Here is a 22,526-nt window from a genome sequence, read left to right as displayed (position 1 = left end):
TATACCAGGTGGGAGAGGATCCTGGACACAAGACAGCCTCACTGATAGGGTGCCCACACCAAGTGCTGCAAGGAAGGGCAAGGAGGCACCCCAGCTGCTGCAAGGAAGGGCAAGGAGGTACCCCCAGCTGCTGCAAGGGGGGCAAGGAGGCACCCCCAGCTGGTAAACAGAAGGGCAAGGAGCAGTCCCCAGCTGCTGCCAAAAGGAGCAAGGAGCCATCCCCAGCTGCTGGCAGGAAGGGCATGGGGCCTGCACCAGCAGGCAAAAAGGACAAGAGGCCTGGTGCTGGGACTCATTTGGAGCCCCACCACAAACCATGGTGCTTCAGCCATCCGAGACTGCAGGGGAAGGGCTGGAGCCTCCCCCCACACCTGCACCGCCACTGCCACCACTGAGCAGCCGTCTCCGCCGGCGGACAGTGTGTAGTCCTGCGTCCATGGGCTGTTGTGCAGCCTGGCCCCAGAAATTCCTGTGGTCTGACACCCAGGTGAGAGACTGTGACCTTGCACTCCCCAAGATCTGCATCACAGGGCACAATGCCCCCTCCAGAACCAGTAGAGAAGTCATCCCTCACCCCATCCTTCCCAGGATGAAGCTCACTGAGCATAATGCCCCCTCCAGAGCCAGTGGAGAAGTCATCCACTCACCCCATCATTCACAAGATAAAGATCACTGGGCACAATGCCCCCTCCAGAACCAGTGGAAGTAGGCACTCCCCAGGACCAAGCAGTGGGCAAACACCTACTTGAGAGAATGTGGCCTTGCACTCCCCAGGACCAAGCAGTGGGCAAATCACCCACTGGAGAGAATGTTGGCTTGCACTCCCCAGGGCCAGGCAGTGGGCAAATCACCCACTTAAGAGACTGTGGCCTTGCACTCCCCAGGACAGAGCACAGGGCATGTTGCCCCCTCCAGCACCAGTGGCATTGTACCATCTTCCGGCTGAGGTGCCCCCCATTCCCCGTCCCCCTGAGGTGCCTGTCTATTTTTGACCTAATGCCCCTGCAGTGTTCTCACTGTGTTGTTGCAGGAGTGAGGTTGGGCCTTGGACTTTGTGATGTGGACCTGTGGCCCACGGACATTGAGGACTAGGCAGTGTCCCTTGCACTGTAAAAATGTATATACTTTTTAATTTGGATGCATGAATTTCACCCATACTTATCTGATTACAGCCTTTTTACACTATAGTAGTTGTCCTTGCATTATTCCTGAGGGGTACGTGGTGTATATGTTATGTTATGTTGCTGCATCTGGTTGTGTGTGTGGTGTTGGGGTGGGGTGTTGGGTATTGAGTGTGTGTGTCACTCTCTTTATCCTCCCCCATCCCCTGTGTGGTAGGCGGCTGTACTCACTGTGGTCGTCTTCACCGGCGTTGGTGTTCGTAATGGAGAAGAAGGTAAAAGAGCATGGGGAAGACATGCAACTTGGGCTCCATGGCGGCCCTGGCTCTTCCTTGAGTCTCCAGCGGTGAGTCGTTTCCCTTCTGTGCAGTGTTTCCGCCAGGCTTTTGACGTCATATGTACGGCCCCGGAAAAGGTAGCGGAGAGGTGTGTCAGATTACTGTGGGCGGTACATTGTCTTGCGCTTGGCTGTTGGCTGTTACCGCCGTGGTGCCTGTTGGTTTCGCCCTGGCGGTCAGTGTGTTAAAGTGGCTGTCTGTCTGAGCGGTTTCTGCCGTGCTCATAATTTCATATGTATTACCGCCGATCTGTTGGCAGTATTACCGCCGCTTTATCATCGACCGCCAGGGTTGTAGTGAGGGCCTGAGTATTGTCTTTGTTTTTGTTTAAGTACTGTGTAACTATAAGCGGTATTGCATGAGCTTTGCATGTCTCCTACTTCAGCCTAAGCTGCTCTGCTATAGCTTCCTCTATCAGCCTAAGCTGCTAGAACACTACTAGTTCTCTAATAAGGGATAACTGGACCTGGTATAAGGTATAAGTACCCAAGGTACCCACTACAAACCAGGCCAGCCTCCTACATTGGTGGTGAAGCAGTGGGATAAGTACTTGCAATTGCTTTACAACTTTGTCACTGGTGCTTTTCACAAGAAAAGCTTGCTCCAATACTTTGAGCATATATAATATATACCTAGAAGTAATTTTCTAACTTTCTAAAAAGTTCTCTAAACTTTGCAAAAGTTTTTACAAAGTTCTGAAACATTTTCTTCTTTTCTCAAAAAAGTTAGCTCTGTTCTTCTACTAACGTTTTACTCACTTTTCCAAACGTTTTCTCTTTCAATATGTCTGCAGTAGAAGCTCCCTAGGGTTGTGAAAACAACATATGACAATCTTAACTTTAAAAGTTTGAAGGGTCTCTGTATTGAAAGAAGGTTGGGGATTGGGAAGAACCCCAATAAGGCGTTTCTCTTAAATATTCTCCTCCAAGATGGCCAGGGGCTCAGCACTGGTCCAGATCAGACAGGGAAGACGTAGAAGATGATTCCAACCAGGAAGGCTCAGAGGAGCAAAATGACAATCCTGGGGAGAGTACTTCCACAGATTTGTCTGTTAACAAGCCCCTTAGTACAACTGGGAGTGGAAAGGATTCACACACTAGTAGGGCTGCCTTCACCCCTGAAGGCCAGGTCACTAGGTCAGCCCCTGTTAGAGATAGATCTGCCTATGCCCATTCCAATGTTACCTCTGTTTCAGAGGCATCTTATACATCTAACCATGAGGACCAGTCCATAGATAGGGAACTCAGAAAGCTGAGGTTAGAGGAGGCCAGACTGAGGCTAATGCAGCAACAGCTGGCCTTAGTCAGGGAATCCCTGGCTATGGAAAAGGAAAGGCATGGTTTGGGGTTAGTTCCCCATGGTGGCTGCAGCAGTTTCAGAAATTCAAATGCTAGGGAACCTTCATTTGACTCTAGAAAACTGCACAAAATTGTCCCTTCTTACCAGGATGGTGATGATATCTGCAAGTGGCTTGCTGCAGTTGAGAGGGCCTGAAACATTCAGAGGGTCCCTCATGTACAGTGGGCTGCTATCCTTTGATTATCCTTCTCTGCTACGGGGAGAGACAGGCTCTTTATTGTCAGAGTGGATGATGCAGATAATTATCAAATTCTTAAAAGTGCACTCTTGGATGGTCTGGGCTTAACCACAGAGCAATACAGGATAAAGTTCAGAGAGACCAGAAAAGAGTCATCACAGGACTGGACAGACTTTGTAGACTGCCCTAGAAGGTTGGTTAAATGGCAGTAAGGTGACTGAAAATGAAAGCCTATAGAACTTGATTCTGAGAGAGCATATTTTAAATAATTGTGTGTCTGACTTGTTACATCAGTATCTTGTGGACTCAGATCTGACCTCTCTCCAAGAATTGGGAAAGACGGCAGACAAATGGGTCAGAACAAGGGTGAGAAGAAAAGCTCCTAGAGGGGGTGACAAGGACAGCAAGAAGAAGGATGGTAAGTCACTTGACAAGGGTGGGGACAAAGGTAAAAAATCATCAGAGTCTTCATCAGGCTCACAAAAATCCTCTGGGGGTGGTAGGTCCAAATCCTCTTCTCACAAAGATAAGAAACCTTGGTGTTATGTGTGTAGGGCCAAAGGCATTGGGCAACTGATAGTCATTGTCCAGAAATAAACACCAAACCTCCCACCACCACCCCAACTGCAACCACTAGTACCAATAGTAATAGCAATTGTGGTGGGAAGAGCACTACTAATAGCCAATCAAAGGGTGCAGATGGGCTCGTCATTGGTAAATTAGTTGGGGTTGGTCTAGTTAGGGAGATCACTGAGGCTGTTTTATTCTCTGATGGTGGCATTTACCTACCCACTTTAATTGCTTGTCCCCTTAATACGGATAAGTACAAGCAGCTAACTGATTAATGGAGTTCAGATTAATGCCTACAGGGACACAGGTGCCAATGTCACAATGGTGATAGACAAACTGGTTGCCCCTGAGCAGCACCTACTTTGTCACCAGTACCAAGTGACAGATGCCCATAGCAACACTGTCAGCCACCCCATGGCTGTGGTGAATCTCAACTGGGGCGGGGGGGGGGTTACTGGTCCAAAGAAAGTTGTGGTAGCCACTCATTTACCTGTAGAATGTCTGCTAGGCAATGATTTGGAGACGTCAGCTTGGGCTGAAGTGGATTTGGAGGCCCATGCAGCAATGCTGGGCTATCTGGGCATATCTTTGCTTTTACCAGGGCTCAGGCCAAGAAGCAAAGAGGATAGGGAAACTTGGATCCTGGAATACTGGACCAAGTGTTCCCAGAAACTAGGGATAACAAGGGCAAACCCTTGTCCACTATCCCTCCCTCCACAGATGATTCCCCTTTTGAGAAAGAGGAATTCTCTCCCTGTGCAGAACCTACACCAGAGGAGCTGGAAGCTGATAAAGCTGAGCTTGTGGGTACAGGGGGCTTGCCAGGGAAGAGCTGAGTGTGGCACAGCAAACCTATCCCACATTGGAGGGTCTCAGACAGCAAGCTGTCAAGCAGCAAAATGGTAATGTCACTGACACACAGAGTTTATTGGGAGAATAATCTCCTCTATACTAAAGAAAGGGACCCTAAACCTGGTGCCACCAGGAGATTGGTCATCCCCCTCCAGTACAGGGAATTCCTCCTAACTCTTGCTCATGACATCCCTTTAGCTGGGCATTTAGGCCAGAGTAAAACATGGGACGGACTTGTTCCACATTATCACTGGCCCCATGTCAGAAGACACAAAGGTGTTTTGTCGCTCCTGTGTCACCTGCCATGCCAGTGGCAAAACTGATGGCACCCCAAGGGCCCCCTTGATCCCACTGCCAGTGGTTGGGGTGCCCTTTGAAAGGGTAGGGGTTGATATTGTTGGCCCCCTTGACCGTCCACAGCTTCTGGCAATAGATTCATCCTTGTGGTGGTGGACCATGCCACAAGGTATCCAGAAGCTATCCCCTTAAGGACCACTACAGGTCCTGCAGTAGCAAAGGCCCTCCTGGGAATATTTTCCAGGGTGGGTTTCCCGAAGGAAGTGGTGTCAGACAGAGGTAGTAACTTCATGTCTGCATACCTAAAAGCAATGTGAAAGGAGTGTGGTGTTACCTACAAGTTCACCACCTCTTATCAACGATAAACTAATGGATTGGTTGAGAGGTTTAATAAAACTCTCAAAGGCATGATTATGGGACTCTCTGAAAAACTCAGAAGGAGATGGGATGTCCTATTGCCATGCCTCCTTTTCGCCCACAGGGAGGTACCCCAAAAAGGAGTGGGCTACAGCCCCTTTGAACTCCTATTTGGTCACCCTGTTGGGGGTCCCCTTGCTCTTGTTAAGGAGGGTTGGGAACAACCGTTAAAACCTCCAAAGCAAGACATTGTGGACTATGTACTTGGCCTGAGAAGTAGAATGGCTGAGTACATGGAAAAGGCCAGCAAAAACCTTCAGGCCAGCCAAGAGCTCCAAAAGCAATGACTTGAACAGAAGGCTGTCCTGACAGAGTACCACCCAGGACAGAAGGTGTGGGTATTGGAGCCTGTGGCCCCAAGAGTACTCCAGTACAAATGGAGTGGACCCCATCCAATTGTAGAAAAGAAAGGTGAGGTCACCTACCTGGTGGACCTGAGCACTGCCAGAAGCCCCCTTAGGGAGCTTCATATCAATCGCCTGAAACCTTACTATGACAGGGCTGACTTAACCCTGCTCATGGCTACAGATGAGGGACAGGAAGAAGAGAGTGACCCTCTCCCTGATCTCTTCTCCACCACTGAAGCTCATGGCTTAGGGGACTGAGTGGTTCTGGCAGACTGCCTTACTGCTGAGCAGAAGGAAGACTGTAAAAATCTCCTTAGTCAGTTTTCTGAACTCTTCTCCCTCACACCTGGTACAACTACTTGGTGTGAAAATACAATTGACACTGGAGACAGTTTACCTGTCAAAAGTAAAATTAACAGGCAACCTGGCCATGTCAGAGATTGCATAAAAGCTGAAGTTCAAAAAATGTTAGACCTTGGAGTTATTGAGCCTTCTGATAGCCCCTGGGCCAGCCCAGCTGTGCTTGTCTCCAAACCGCATAGCAAAGAAGGAAAGAGAGAAATGCGGTTTTGTGTGGACTATAGGGGTCTCAATACAGTAACCAAAACTGATGATCACCCTATACCCAGGGCCGATGAGCTACTAGATACACTGGCATCTCGCAAGTATCTAAGCACTTTTGATTTGACTGCAGGGTATTAGCAGATCAAAATGTCAGAAGATATTAAAGCAAAAACTGCATGTTCTACCATAGGAGGGCATTATCAATTCACAGTTATGCCCTTTGGTTTGGAAATGCACATGACACTTTTCAGAGGCTGGTGAATACAGTCCTCCAAGGTTTGGAAGCTTTCAGTGCAGCATATCTAGATGATATTGCTGTATATAGCTCCACCTGGGAGGATCACCTGTTCACCTCTGGAAAGTTTTGGAGGCCCTGCAAAAGGCAGGCCTAACTATCAAAGCTTCAAAGTGCCAGATAGGGCAGGGGAAAGTGGTTTATCTATGCTACCTGGTAGGTGGAGAACAGATGGAACCACTACAGGGTAAAATTCAGACCATTATGAACGGGGCTCCCCCTGCTACTCAGACCCAGGTCAGAGCCTTCTTAAGTCTCACTGGATATTACAGGAGGTTCCTAAATAATTATGGCTCTATTGCTGCCCCTCTTAATGACCTCACCAGTAAGAACATGCCTAAAAGGGTACTGTGGACAGCTAGCTGTCAAAAAGCTTTTGAGGAGCTTAAAAAGGCAATGTGCTCTGCACCTGTATTAAAGAGCCCTAACTACTCCAAAAAATTAATTGTTCAAACAGATGCTTCTGAATTAGGGGTAGGGGCTGTACTATCACAACTTAACTCAGTGGGCCAGGATCAACCTGTTGCTTTCATTAGCAGGAGGTTGACCCCTACAGGAAAGGAAAATCATTGGTCTGCCATAGAGAGGGAGGCCTTTCCTGTGGTCTGGGCACTGAAGAAGCTATGACCCCACTTGTTTGGGACTCACTTCATTGTTCAGATAGACCACAAACCTCTATTATGGCTTAAACAAATGAAAGGTAAAAAGCCTAAATTGTTGAGGTGGTCCATTTCCCTTCAGGGTATGGACTTTACAGTGGAACATAGACATGGGAGTACCCACTCCAATACAGGTGGACTCTCCAGATATTTCCACTTAGACAATGAAGACTCATCTGGGCAAGGTTAGCCTTATTGTCCCTCGTTTGGGGGGGTGTAGGAAAGTACAATCTTTCTTGGCATGTTACCCCCATTTTTCCCTGTATGTCAGTATGTTTTTGCCTGTCTCAGTCGGATCCTGCTGGTCAGGACCCCAGTGCTCGTAGTTTATGGCCTAATGTGTGTGTCTGTATAGTGCTCAGCTGTGTCACTGAGGCTCTGCTAATAAGAACCTCAGTGCTTATGCTCTCTTTGCTTTCACTATAGGCTAGTGACTTCATATTTCAAATCCAATTGGCACACTGGACCCCCATTATAAGTCCCTAGTATATGGTACCTAGGTACCCAGGGCATTGGGGTTCCAGGAGATCCTTATGGGCTGCAGCATTTCTTTTGCCATCCATAAGGAGCTCAGACAAACCCTTTCACAGGACTGCCACTGCAGCTTGCATGAAATAGTGTACACACTACTTCACAACCATTTTCACTGCACTTAAGTAACTTATAGGTCACCTGTAGATCTAACCTTCATTTACCGAAGGCTAGCTGCAAAGTTACTAAGTGTGAGGGCACCCTTGCACAAGCAAAGGTGCCCCCACGCTGACCAGGGCATATTCCCTGGACTTTGTGAGTGCGGGGACACCATTACACATGTGCACTACATATAGGTCAATACCTACATGTAGCTTCACAATGGTAACTCCGAAAATGGCCATGTAAGGTGTCTAAGATCATGGAATTGTCCCCCATTCCAAATCTGGTATTGAGGGACAATCCCATGCATCATGGGGGCTCCACCATGGACCCCCAGTACTACCAAACCAGCTCTCTGAAGCTTGCTTTGCAGGTACAGCTGCTACCACCTCACAGACAGGGTTCTTCCCTCCTGGGGTCTGAGTAGCTCAGTCCCAGGATGGGAAAAGAAAGCATTTCCTTTGGGAGGATGGTGTTACACACTCTCCCTTTTGAAATAGGTTTTACAGGTTTGGGAGGGGCAGCCTCCCAGAGCCTCTGGAAATGCTTTGAAGGGCACAGATGGTGCCCTCCTTGCATGAGCCAGTCTACACCGGTTCAGGGTCCCCCTTTCCCTGCTCTGGCACAAAACCGGACAAAGGAAAGGGGAGTGACCACTCCCCTGTTCATCACCACCCCAGTGGAGGTGCCCAGAGCTCCTCCAGTGTGACCCTGGTGTTATCTACCTTGTTTTCCAAGGTGTGGGGACACTCTGGAGATCTCTGAGTGGCCAGTGCCAGCTGGTGACATCAGAGACCCCTCCTGATAGGTGCATAGGTAGCCAATCCCCCTCGCAGGGCTTTTTAGGGTCTCTCCTGTAGGTTCCTCTTCGGATTCAGCTTGCAAGTTTCCACCAGGAATCCTATGCAACTCCTGCTTCATCCTCTGACCATTGGATCAACCGTAGACTGCTCTAGGAATGGCTGCAACTGCAACAAAGTATCCAAGAAGGCTACTGTGACTCTGCAACTTCAGCTCCGGCCAGCAACTGCAACAGTTTCCAAGGTGTGCACGCTCTGAGGACTCCCTGTCTTCACCCTGCACTAGAAGGACCGAAGAAAACTCCAGTGGAGTGACAAAGTCACTTCCCTGCTCCAGCAGGCACCTTCTAAGATGACGACCGGTACTCTGTGACTCCTCTCCTGACAACGAGCATGCTCTCTGGAACACAGGTGGTGGAGCCCTTCGACCCAGACTGTTCTAAGGTCCAGGTGTCCAAATTTGGAGGAGGTAAGATCTTGCCTTCCTGGTTTGTGACAGAACCCCTGTGCACCATATCATCTCTAGCTCCTGAGGCCTCTGTGCACTGTTTACAAGAATCCTTCATGCACAGCCTGTCCCAGGTCCCCAGTACTCCATCCTGCGACGCTCAACTCGCTGAGTTGTTCTCCGGCAGAATGGGACCTTCTTTTGTAGTGCTGCAGCAACCGCAATTTGCACCTTCTTTGTCCCCGTGTCCTGGGACCCTGTGGACGCTGCCTGGTCATCTGTGGGTTCCCTCTAGTGTTGGGAGCCCCCTCTGCCTCCTCAGTGTGAGTTGAGGCCCCCAGGTCCCTCCTGGGTCCAGACAGTGCCATTTTGATGCATACCGTGACATTCCTTGAACCAAGGCTTGTTGGTCGAATCCAGTGCAGCAACTCACCTGCATCCAACATCTCGACATGGGACATCTTTTGTATCATGCAGGAACCCGCAGCCATCTTCTTTGGTGCTCTTCTGCAGACTTCTTCCAACCGGTGATTCCTCTTTTGCACCATCTTCTAGGTTGGCAGGGGCTACTGTCCTTCCTGGAATCTTCTACGACTTCTGGACTTGGTCTCCTCTCTTTACAGGTCTTCAGGTCCAGGAATCCACCATGTAACTCGTATCATGACTTGTAGTGTGTCCTGAAGAAACTTGCAATACTTTACTCCTACTTTCCTGGGCTCTGGGGTGAGGTATTTTACTCACCTTTGTGGTTTTCTTACACTCCCAGCACCCTTCTGCACACTACACTTGCCTAGGGGGGAATTTGTGATTCACATTCCACTTTCTTAGTATATAGTTTGTGTTGCCCCTAGGCCTATCTCTTCCTATTGCATTCTATGGTATTTGTTATTGTTTGCACTATTCTGTGACTATTTACTTATCTGATGTTGGTCTCTAGTGTAAATATTGTGTATAGTACTTACCTTCAGAAGGAGTATTGCCTCTAAGATATTTTGGCCTTGTATCACTAAAATAAAGTATCTTTATTTTTGGTAACACTGAGTATTGTCTTTTATTGTGTATAAGTACTGTGTAACTATATTGGTATTGCAGGAGCTTTGTATGTCTCCTAGTTCAGCCTAAACTGCTCTGCTACAGCTCCCTCTAACAGCCTAAGCTGCTGGAACACTACTACATTTCACTAATAAGGGATAACTGGACATGATATAAGGTGCAAGTACCTAGGATACCCACTACAAGCCAGGCCAGCCTCCTACATGGGGTTCCATGGTGGAGCCCCAGGATGCATGGGATTAGCCCCCAATGCCAGATTTGGAATGGGGGGGGCATTTCCATGATCTTAGCCACCTTACATGGCCATATTCGGAGTTACCATTGTGAAGCTACATATAGGTATTGACCTATATGTAGTGCACGTGTGCAATGGCATCCCTGCACTCATGAAGTCCAGGGAATTGGCCCTGGACACCATGGAGGCACCTTTGCTAGTGCAAGTGTGCCCTCACGCTTAGTAACCTTGCAGCTAGCCTTCAGTAAATGAAGGTTAGACATATAGGTGACTTCTAAGTTACTTAAGGTCAGTGAAAATATCTGTGAAATAGTGTGTGCACTATTTCACACAAGCTGCAGTGGCAGTCCAGTGAAAGGATTTGTCTGAGCTCCTTATGGATGGCAAAAGAAATGCTGCAGCCCATAAGGATCTCCTGGAACCCCAATGCCCTGGGTTCCTAGGTACAATATACTAGGGACTTATAAGGGGGGTCCAGTGCGCAAATTGGAATTGGAATATGAAGTCATTAAACTATAGTCACTAATTTGGAAGCATAGAGAGCATAAGCATTGAAGTTCTAGTTAGCAGAACTTCAGTGACACAGTTAAGCACTACTGACAACACACACATTAGGCCACAAACTATGAGCATTGGGGTCCTGACCAGCAGGATCCCAGTGAGACAAGCAAAACATACTGACAAACAGGTGGAAATTGGGGGTAATATGCCAAGAAAGATGGTACTTTCCTACAGTGTCTAATTCCAGAGAGTAGTGAGGAGGATGTAATTATGGGTTCATGGCTTGCTGGGGTGCCAACTGTTATGTGGGTACCACCAAAGGTTTTCTTTCCTAGCTGCCTGTTTGTACATATCTGTAAATGAAGACGGAGTATTTAGTAGTGTGTGCATAATGAAGTACCTTTCTTTTTATAAGAAAAAGCACTGACTAGACAATGATGTATTGAGTATTGATGGGGTGTACCAAGGACTGGGGCTACTATTCCACACAATCTCCCTGAGTAGACTTTGGACAGCTCTGCAAGTGCTATAATGGGGTACGTGGATTCAGTAAAGAGAAAATTGCAGACTTTCTACTCATATCCTTTGTAAATAATATTCCAACTTTGTACACTATGAATCCAGGTTTGTTCCTTTTAGATCTTTTGCTACCAAAACCAACAGCTTTTGTGGGAGCTTGCCAATAGTATATTCACTGTTGAGGAACCCTCACAACCTTTAAACTTGCCCCACTGAACAATTTTTACTTCCATGTCAGAGACTAAGATCCTGCTTTTGAGTTTCTTAGATTGAAGATAGTATTAATCACACCCCATTACCTGTGTTTTTAGAGTGAGATAAGTCCATGTTTGTGGAGAATAAGGTGGACCAAAATCCACATGTTTTGGTAAATATTCTATAATTTCCCCTAGTTTAATTTCAGCATATTTGCCCTGTCGAAATTGAATATAGGATTAGATCATTTATCTACCAAGTGTTTGTTGGGTGGCGTAAATTTCACTCAACTAAGATTCCATTGCCTGTACAAACAAGTGTTTTTTCATAAATTGGGAAAGGCAGACAAACTCAGAATCAGGGCCTTAGTCTGAACGTAACCATTTTGAGCACGTTGGTGTAGCTGAGCTCAACTTCATCACAGTCAGCCTAAAATGAGGCCTAGATCCCGGTCAACTGTAAACTGATTTTCATTGGCTCTTTACTTTTTTCTGAGTTTTTTGCTTTAACATTTTAAAATTCTCACTTCCGGTTTCCCTTATCCTAACTTTGTGCTCCTGACCCATTCAAATTTTCTCTATTTTCTCAAATGTGGAGTTTTATTGTGTTATGTTTTCTCTTTAAAATTCTTGCTACTGCTTGAATTCGACAAAGCCCTCTCTAGGGAGTGCATCAGGCTTGTGCAGTAGTTACTAGGAGTTATGCAGAAATTCTCCCAGAACCGTGTTTTGACCTAACCAGATTATGTTTATTAAGTTGATATAGGTCATCCTTACTATATCAATAACCCAATATCTAACACTTTTCACCTATTTTCTGTAGTAATGAACTGTGAAAAATGACATCCTTTTTACAGCTCAACAGTAATTAAAAATTTGGATTGGGGTGCTCTCCTGAATGTCACGAAGCACTCCCCATGGTTGGGAACAAGTTGTTTAGGAAGCAGAAAGAAACAAGACAAAAATTCACAAAACCAGAAGGGCCCTAACACTGATACTGCCAGAATAAGTCATGACAATTTCAGATATTTAGGCTTACCCATCTGTGATTCGTAGCACCTTGAACCTAGCTGCAAAAAAGCATTATCAACGATTGCACAGAGCTCTTTATCTATGTTTAACAGGTGTGATGTCATCAACCAAGTCACCATCATATTCTGGTTCCTAATCTTATGTACACTCCTCTTAGCACATTTACTAAGCATTCATGTAATGCAGTGCAGCAGGGCAAGTTACTGTGTCCGATTGCACGAATGGGAGTGTGCTAAATAGTGCCATATTTACAAAATTATGAGTCTCTTCAGCTCTCTACCAGTGCTGGCACACTTGTGCTTGCCTAGAGCCTAAGCATGTACCCATATACCATGGTGCAAGGATGCCAGCGTTATTGGCAGGGCCACTGGAGTTTTATGATTCTGTTGCCATTATTAAGGATTTGCCGCATTTGCTGCATCATCCATCATCCGCTGCATAATCTAGAGTTCGACCCCAAAACATTTGTATTTCATAGGGATCAAACATTACTAAAAATGGGGGATTTGGGTTCTTCTGCATTGGGAGACCCTCCGCAATGATTAGCTTGTCATCTTTCAGTTGCCTATATCTGTATTTAGTTGTTAAAATGGTACTAATGGGGTGAAATGTTTGTCCCAAGTGTACCACCATGTACAAAATAAGGAAGTAATATTATCAGAGAATGCAGCATTATGGTGCATATGTTGCCTTTTCTTGCTGCATAATTTACTCAACCCTGCCCATAATGTGGTGCCACCTTGCCACATAATTCCAGTGGCCCTAGTTCGGGGCAGGATTGTTTTGGTACAGGAAAATCATCCAAAGAGTTATTGTCCTCGTTCTATGTGTGAGGTTGAATGCACCACCGATAGAAAGCATGAGTAACAAGAAGTAATAAATATATTTCTCCTTGTCATGCCTCTCTTGGGTAGGTGTATAGATTTCACACAATTCCAGGCTTACAATCCTTAGTAAATGTGGAATTGTTTGAACTTTGTGGGTGGATGCACAGGAACGCCCATGCTTCACTAATGAAATGCATAGCACTAAGAAATATAATACAACAGCAAACTAAAATGCTGTGTTGTGTCACATTTCATTACAAAGTCAAGCAAGGCCATGTAAATCAGGCCTTATATGTCTTTGTAGATCCCAAATATGCCCTAACAAAATACCAGAGAGAGCCTACTGTGATGCTTTTCTGTTTAGAATCACCTCTACTCTCTATGATAATAGTCCGTTTTTTGGTATCTCTTAGTTTTAGTTCCTACAAGCAGTTTATACTTTTAATACTAAAACATATCAGATGCATTTGGATTAGAGTAAGGTCCTGCAGTAACTTCAAGGCTTCTCAATGAAGGGTCACAGATGATAAGTCCCTTGCACCAGTTTGCATCCTTCCATCGTTTTCCCTCCATTGTGTGTATGGAGGGTGCACGGGTGAGATAGTGCATGCATGTGTATGAATCTTGTACTCCATGTGCCATCCTTGTTCAGTGTATTGTAGAGACGATTGAACTGAACTGCTGCTATCGCTGTATCTGTCCTAGGTGGGGAGAAGCTCGCACTTCTGCCTTCCATACTGTACCTGTACTATGAGTCCGTGGAGGATGCAAAGCTGGTATCAGCACTGCTCCATATGTATGTGAGTAAGCATTACTACACTACTGCTGTCCATGTTCTGTCGGTTCTTCATGTCTCTTCATCACTGCAGCTCACTGTACAATAACTGCTATGTTGGTGTTCATGAAGCCCTAGTAAAATCTTTCTTCTATAAGTGCCAACAGCTTGGGCTTTCACAATGCCACGTGCGTCCTGGGTAAGCATTAGGGTGCAGAGAGAGGTGTGTGTGCGTGCCGGAAACAGCAATTAGGTTGCGTTTCTATTACACGCTCACATACAAATGATGCAGCAAAACAATTCTGGGGTTGTGTACTGTTTGATTTTATCCGTGAGCCGTGATAAAGATGGTTAGGTAAAGTATAAATAACATTTGCCTGACCCATTGATCATTGTCCATTGATTTGTTTCTCTCAGGTATGTTAATTGTGCTCGCGGCACATTTACAAATCATTCCTTGCCTCTAATTTCAGGGGTTCCGTTTAACATTGCTACATCATTAAGTGGAGCAAGCCAATTATGAAGGCATTGTTGTAGAGGGAAGATTAATGCAAATGAGCTGCTTTGAATACAATAAGCTAATGTACTTGTGTAATTAAATTGTAAATATCCCTAGACTGCTGTTCATTTACAGAACTCCCGTTATAAGAGCATCACTCACATAGGATCACCCTTTGAAGTGCCCTTCCTTTGAATGTAAATCAGACATTAGGGAGCATTGCAAAAATTAACATACCATGTGTTATATTGAAAAGGAACATTGCACAAACCAGCGTAGTGTCAGCTGGTGCCTAAGAGGGTACTGCTTTTTGTAAACGCCTTTTTAACTACATCTAGTAATGCACAACCAGACTTTTGTCTACATATGTCATCAGGTGACGATATGTCTACAAATGTATTGCAAGGAACGGCAGTTATGGAAAATTACATTTTATCCTCCCCTTCTTCTTACTTAGTTGAATGTAGGAGACGCTACACATTTTAGGTACTCCTATGGACTGCAGCGATAATCGCACAAAACTGTGCAAAGGTTGCCAGAAAATTCTGCATCTGCACTGGAAAAAAGAGAAAACCACTGTAGGTACAATTCACGAAGTCATTTACGACTGTAAACCAACGATAACAGCTCCATTTATGCATGTCAATTATCCACAAGTGGATACCTGGCAGATATAAATGGTTTTATAATGACTGCAAGCAATTATGTAAAAATAAATTCCTCACACAGCATGTGGGTTTATGGACATTCACAAACTATTTTCCAATCTTTCGCTCAGTGGAAAGAGATGCAGTAACTCACTTTCTGGACTGAGAAGAGTAACGGAACACTCCTACGACGTGGGGATGTACAGAAAAGATTCCCCAGTGAAGATGTATGTTGTCAAGCTGATGCGTACATGCCTTGATACACTTATAAAGAAGAGAAAACACAATAACCCTAACCTGTCCTGGGTTAATGACAATATATATGCAGAAACAATGGTCTACAGGTAGGGATAGATTATATCATTATTTACAAATGCAGTGCATAATACTGTCTTTGTTGGATTAGTTACTTTCCAAAATTTATTACAGTTATTTTATATACAAGGCAGAAAAAATCATTGGTGAAAATGAATACAAGCATCAAAGTATTTACATAACAAGACAGACTTATGATTAGTACCAACATAAACAATTGAAATCAGACTTTCTTTTTAATTCAATTGAAGCCAACATCTAGCTTCTCAAAGACTGATGATTGGCCATATCATTACTAGAGGGTTGTGCCCAACAACCTTTCTTCATGGGAAATGGCGAGATTGGGTTCGGTAATCGGAGTCAGCTTCATAAAAATCAGAAAAAACGCTGTGCAAAATACCCCAAAAAAATATATAGGTATTTGCCAATTGCGTATATGCAAATTTCCAATCATTGTACAGAGTGGATTACAACTAGAATGTTGAGAATGTAACCATCAATTTCCCATGAAGAAAGGTTGTTGGGCACAACCCTCTGGTGATGAAATGGCCAATCATCAGACTTTGAGAAGCTAGATGTTGGCTTCAATTGAATTAAAAAGAAAGTGTGATTTCAATTGTTTATGTTGGTACTAATCATAAGTCTGTCTTGTTATGTAAATACTTTGATGCTTGTATTCATTTTCACCAATGATTTTTTCTGCCTTGTATATAAAATAACTGTAATAAATTTTGGAAAGTAACTAATCCAACAAAGACAGTATTATGCACTGCATTTGTAAATAATGATATAATCTATCCCTACCTGTAGACCATTGTTTCTGCGTACATGCCTTGAGGCAGGAAGAATAGCAACATGAACAGAGATGTTCACCTTAAAATCAATCAATAACTTGTAAAGCGTGACTTATCACCCGTGGGGTCTCAAGTCACTGTTGTGGGCATGCTGCTTACTCGAAAAGCCAGGTCTTGAGATCCTTCCTGAAGTGCTTCAGCGAGGTGGGTTGTCTGAGGTTCAGTGGCAGCGTGTTCAATGTCAAGGGCTGCAAGATAAGAGAAGAATTTGCCTCCAGCTGTTCTCTTCCTGATTCTGGTGATGGTGGCAACGCCGAGTTGGGAGGATTGGAGCTGTCTTTGGCTGTTGGCTTCCATTGGTGCCTTGTTGTGGCTAAGAAGTACGTGTTCCATGAAGCATCTGATGTTAAGGGGTTCGCAAAAACAGTGTTGCCAGTAGGATTACAATTACACTTCTGACGTTCCGGATGGGCCATAATACATAATACCAAATGCAGACTAGTGACTAGCGGACACAGCACACTGATCAAAGAGGAAGTAGAAAGTGCTTTGAAGTCAGCAGCATCCAGAGTTATTTAAATACATGCTTTTACCACATGAACTAGTTATTATGTGGACTTGGTATTTGTATTGGGCAAAGTCTACAATTACACTGTCTCTACAGCTATGTTGTCTCTCTTTGTGCAGTGTCTCAGAAAAGTAATGCTGGGATTTCCACCGCAGCCCTGTAATCAGCGACATTCTGGAGGACATGTCCTGTGCATTAGTGGGCCCATGCACAAAGCCAATTCGTAAAAAATGATCATACATTATGCACCAACTGTTTTTTGTATAGACTCTAATGGATTGATTTTGTTAAAGGACCTATAGAGTATTAGGTTAGCTCACAAAATCACCACTCACAAGGGGTTGCATAATGACCTGCCTAATGAATATTAATGAGACAGGTTGCAATTTTTGACCCCATTCGCTACAAACACAGACATGGTGTCTGCAAGAGACAGTAGACCACCGTCTCAGTGCATACATTCCCAGGTGGAATACTTATTTTACAAAGTAGCAAACGTTCCTTAGAGGAACCAATGCTGCTTAAAAAAAATAAAAGCTTCCAGTTGTGGAAAGCATCAGGAGAGTAGATATTGGTTCTCCTTCTAAAACTGTCAACATAATTGCCAAACAAGATGGAGTAACAATGAGACCTCTCCCCTTTCCAAATCATTTGCCACCTCTTTTGACCTGTGATTGAAACTGTGGTTGCAAGTCATCAACACTAGAAGTGTGCAACATTTGTGTAATTTGTTTTCATGTAATTATGTGAAATTTCGGAAAGAATTTTGTGAAATTATGCAAAATTACACATAATTATACAAAATGCAAACTGCTCCTTTTTTGGGCTATAATTTAGGGTGAAATGCATTCACTCATTTTTTCTCTCATGAGGATACTTTTCAGCAAAGAACTCTTGTTCTGTTGTTTGCATGCATAGATTTGTATAGTGAATGGCATGTTTCATGGTAAATCTTTACCATGAACTGTGTGTAATTATGCAAAGTGGTGTAATTTAAATTTTTGCCCAGGCCTAAATAAAGCCTACCACACAGAATTGCAATTTAGAGGAAACTCTTACTTAGTGCCCTTTTCAATTGCAATTCAGTATGGGTTGCATACATCCATTTTATTTTACAGTGGGCATAGTCATTTTGCAGTCACAAATCTGTCCATCAAAGTAGGGTACTTCATTGTTAAGATTAGGCTAAATGTTGTTGGTTCTGGTGCCAGTAGATCTGAGAAAAACAAAGGTGGATTTCATTGCCATTGAGGGGGCTTGGTCAATAAACTTTCACCTTGTTGCAGGGTAAGGATTTACCTTCAAACTTGGACCTAGATTTATGAGGGCCCTGAAATTAGTGACATTCTGGAGGACATGTCCTGTGTATTAGTGGGCCCATGCACAAAGCCAATTCGTAAAAAATGATCATACATTATGCACCACCTTTTTTTTTGTATAGACTCCAATGGACTCCAATTGTGAAAGGACCTTTACAGTATTAGGTTAGCTCACAAAATCACCACTCGCAAGGGGTTGCATAATGACCTACCTGGTGAATATTAATGAGACAGGTTGCAATTTTTGACCCCATTCACTACAAACACAGACATGGGCCCTCATTACAACATTGGCGGTAAATGCCGCTTACTGCTGTGCAAAAGACTGCCAACACACCGCCGCGGCCGCAGAATTCCGCCACAGCTATTATGACCCACATTTCGGAATCCGCCAAAATTCAGACACCCACAAAAGTCCGCCACACCAAAGGTCATTGATAAACTGGTGAAAACAAAACCTCCACCGTCACACCAACAGAAAAACGCCCACACTATCACAACACACAAATCCACCCAGTGGTCTTTCAACCGTGTTATTCCATTGGCGGTACACACCGCCGCGCTCAAAATACACACACTCCTACAAAACATAGCCACATTGGACAATTCGAAATACACACACCTAATACACATACACACACCACTCCCACACACTCATTACAATATAAAACACACACCCACATCACCCACAAACCCCTATGACACAAAATTCTGATAGAAGGCCAGAGAGCGACACCACCAGCAAGTACAACAGCATCCACAGGCACACAACACCATCACCCACAGAACTTCCACGCACCTCACACCTCACACAACACACCACTACATATCAGCACACTCATCACCACACACTCCACCCCACACATCACCTACACCACCCCATGGCACGGCAAAGACACCCCAGGTTCTCGGAGGAGGAGCTCAGGGTCATGGTGGAGGAAATTGTCCGGGTAGAGCCACAGCTATTCGGATCACAGGTACAGCACACCTCATTAGCAAGGAAGATGGAGCTATGGCAAAGAATAGTGGACAGGGTCAACGCAGTGGGACAGCACCCAAGAAATCGGGAGGACATCAGGAAGAGGTGGAACGACATATGGGGGAAGATGCGTTCTGTGGTCTCAGGATACCACCAGGCGGTTCAGCGGACTGGCGGCAGACCCCCACCTCCTCCCCCACAACTAACAACATGGGAGGAGCAGGTCTTGGTGATTCTGCACCCTGAGGGCCTCGCAGGAGTAGATGGAGGAGTGGATTCTGATAAGACAAATTTAATTATTACATCCCCAACCCTACCTGCATGCCAGTACATACCCCCACCCTCACTTCCAGCACCCCAACTCCTCACAGATTTCCCAACATCACAAACCACCCATCACAACACCAAGCCCTGCATGCAACAACAAAGCATGGACACCCATCACTAAAGCATGCCCACTGCACATACCCATACAACCCCCTAAACCATCATCACACAAGGTCCCACACAGGAATGCAAGAACTAGGGTACACGGTCACCCACCCATTGCACACCATGCCACTCACAGATGTAATAACCATCCTTTTATACCCCTGCAGGACCCCTACCCAACATCACCGGACAGGAGGGTCCACACATGTCCACACCACCAACAGAAGAGGCCCACAGTGATAACAGCAGCTCTGTTCAACTGGATCTAGATGACCAGCCCGGCCCATCGGGGACCTCGGGACAGTCGTTTCCCGTCACCCAGTCACAGGCCACCACAGTCCTTCCCCCCTCTGGAAACACCAGCACAGCACCCACCCAGCGGGCCCATACCTCCGTCCCCACGACACGTCAATCAGCTGTGTGTCCACCACTACAGGGAACCCAGGCTAACCCACCACCCCAACAACAACAGGGACCTGGGGGCCGTGGCAGTGGGCACACGGTCCAGGGGACTGAGGCACAGGAACACAGGGGAACTGGGAGGGCTGCTGTGCAACAGGGGGCGGACAAGCCAAGGGAACCCACTCTCCACGAGGCCCTCTCCTCCATCATGGGAGCCTACCACCACTCCCAGGAGACGTTGGCAATGGTACTGGCCAAGTTTCAGTAGACCCAGCGCCTGCAGGAGGAACAGTATATGGGCTTCAGGGAGGTACTCAGAACCATCAGCTCTACCCTGGGCACCATCATGGGGTGCTGAAGGAAGTACTCAACACCAGGAGGGACACTGTGGCACTACAAGGGGCCCCTGACACTATCATGGACCATGAACTGCCCACCACCTCTGCCGGCGCTAGTGAACAGGACGCCCCGCCACAGGACCACCACACCAGCACCCCACCCCGCAGAGGGAGAACCACCCTGCAAACGGTCCCTGAGATCCAGGAACAAAACAGAGCACAATGCCAAGACCCCCGCCAAGAAATGAGACCACCCTGATTGTCATCCTACTGTCCCACTTTGTCACCCTGTCCATACTTAAACTACCCCAGCTCCACTTCCCATGCCCATATGGGCAATGCACCTGTGAGACTAATAGACTGGACTCTGCCATGGACATTCCTCCGCCATCACCCCTCACCATTTCACTACCCCTCCAATATTGAGCACTTAAATAAATACACTTAAAGCACAAAACAATCTGGAGTCTGTCTGTGATTTCGAAGTAGTCTATTAGCAATTACAGTGACAAAATCCTCTTTCAATTGTAATGTCAACATACCTATGTCACACAGCTCTAGTCCATGAGGAATCTAATCAGATGTCACACAGTGGGACCCACATCTATGAAATCGTAAGGGAAAGTGACAACTCAGTGACCATACACTGGGTGAAAACGACAGACAGTAGAGAGGTAGTAGTGTTAAAGTACATGTAGTAGGCAGGTCTGTACTCTTACCTGTGTCTCACTGGAAATATTGCTGGATCACTGAGTCCCTGTTGTTCATGTATTCTTCCTCTGCTTCCTTGTCTTCACTATCCACAGGCTCCACAGCTGCCACAACACCGCCAACTGGACCATCCTCCTGCAGAAAAGGCACCTGTCATCGCAAAGCCAAGTTGTGAAGCATGCAGCAGGCCATGATGATCTGGCACACCTACTTTGGTGAGTAGAATAGGGATCCACCTGTCATATGGAGGCACCGGAACCTGGCCTTCAGGAGGCCGAAGGTCCGCTCGATCACCCTCCTAGTTCACCCATGGGCCTCATTGTAGCGTTCCTCTGCCCTTGTCCTGGGATTCCTCACTGGGGTCAGTAGCCATGACAGGTTGGGGTAACCAGAGTCACCTGCAAATGGCAAGGGACAACTGTTAGACACGCACTAAACTGGAGGGATATCCCCAGACCCAGACAACCATTCCCACTGACTTGCTTCCAGGTGCTCACCTAATAGCCACACACAGTGCCTCTGGAGTTGACCCATCACATAAGGGATGCTGCTATTCCGCAGGATGGAGGCGTCATGCACTGAGCCAGGGAACATGGCATTCACATGGGAGATGTACTGGTCTGCCAAACATACCATCTGTACATTCAAGGAATGATAACTTTTCTGGTTTCTGTACACCTGTTCACTCCTGTGGGGGGGGACCAAAGCCACATGGGTCCCATCAATGGCACCTATGATGTTAGGGATGTGTCCCAGGGCATAGAAATCACCTTTCACTGTAGGCAAATCCTCCACCTGAGGAAAAACGATGTAGCTCTGCATGTGTTTCAGAAGGGCAGACAACACTCTGGACAATACGTTGGAAAACATAGGCTGGGACATCCCTGATGCTATGGCCACTGTCGTTTGAAAAGACCCACTTGCAAGTAAATGGAGCACTGACAGCACCTGCACTTGATGGGGGATTCCTGTGGGATGGCGGATTGCAGACATCAGGTCTGGCTCCAACTGGGTACACAGTTCCTGGATTGTGGCACGGTCAAGCCTGTATGTGATAATCACATGTCGCTCCTTCATTGTCGACAGGCCAACCAACGGTCGGTACACCGGAGGATGCCGCCATCTCCTCACATGTCCCAGCGGACGGTGCCTATGAAGGACAACAGTGAGCACAGAGTCAAACAACTCAGAGGTACGTACCCACAGTTTACACAGAACACCATTCATACACAAAAGATGGCCTGTATGTGTGTAGAGTGTAGTCCTAGGTATGTGTGACGCAGTTGAAAATGAAGCCATGTGGGCCCCTGAAATGGCGGCTGTCTGACCTGTAAAGTGGGACAATGGGATGTGAGGTAACTGCGCTGGCATTGTACACCATCGCAGCGGCGCAGTGCTGCATTGGTTAACATTGGACCCTATGGGTCCCAGGAGCCAATGACGATGTACGCCGGCGGTGACGGTACACACCGCCGCGGACGTGAACGCCATTTTCTATCTGTTCAATC

The sequence above is a fragment of the Pleurodeles waltl genome, chromosome 7, assembly GCF_031143425.1.
Source record: "Pleurodeles waltl isolate 20211129_DDA chromosome 7, aPleWal1.hap1.20221129, whole genome shotgun sequence".
Classification (NCBI taxonomy): Eukaryota; Metazoa; Chordata; class Amphibia; order Caudata; family Salamandridae; genus Pleurodeles; species Pleurodeles waltl.
The sequence above is the reverse complement of the archived record's forward strand: the minus strand, read 5'-3'. Positions refer to the sequence as shown.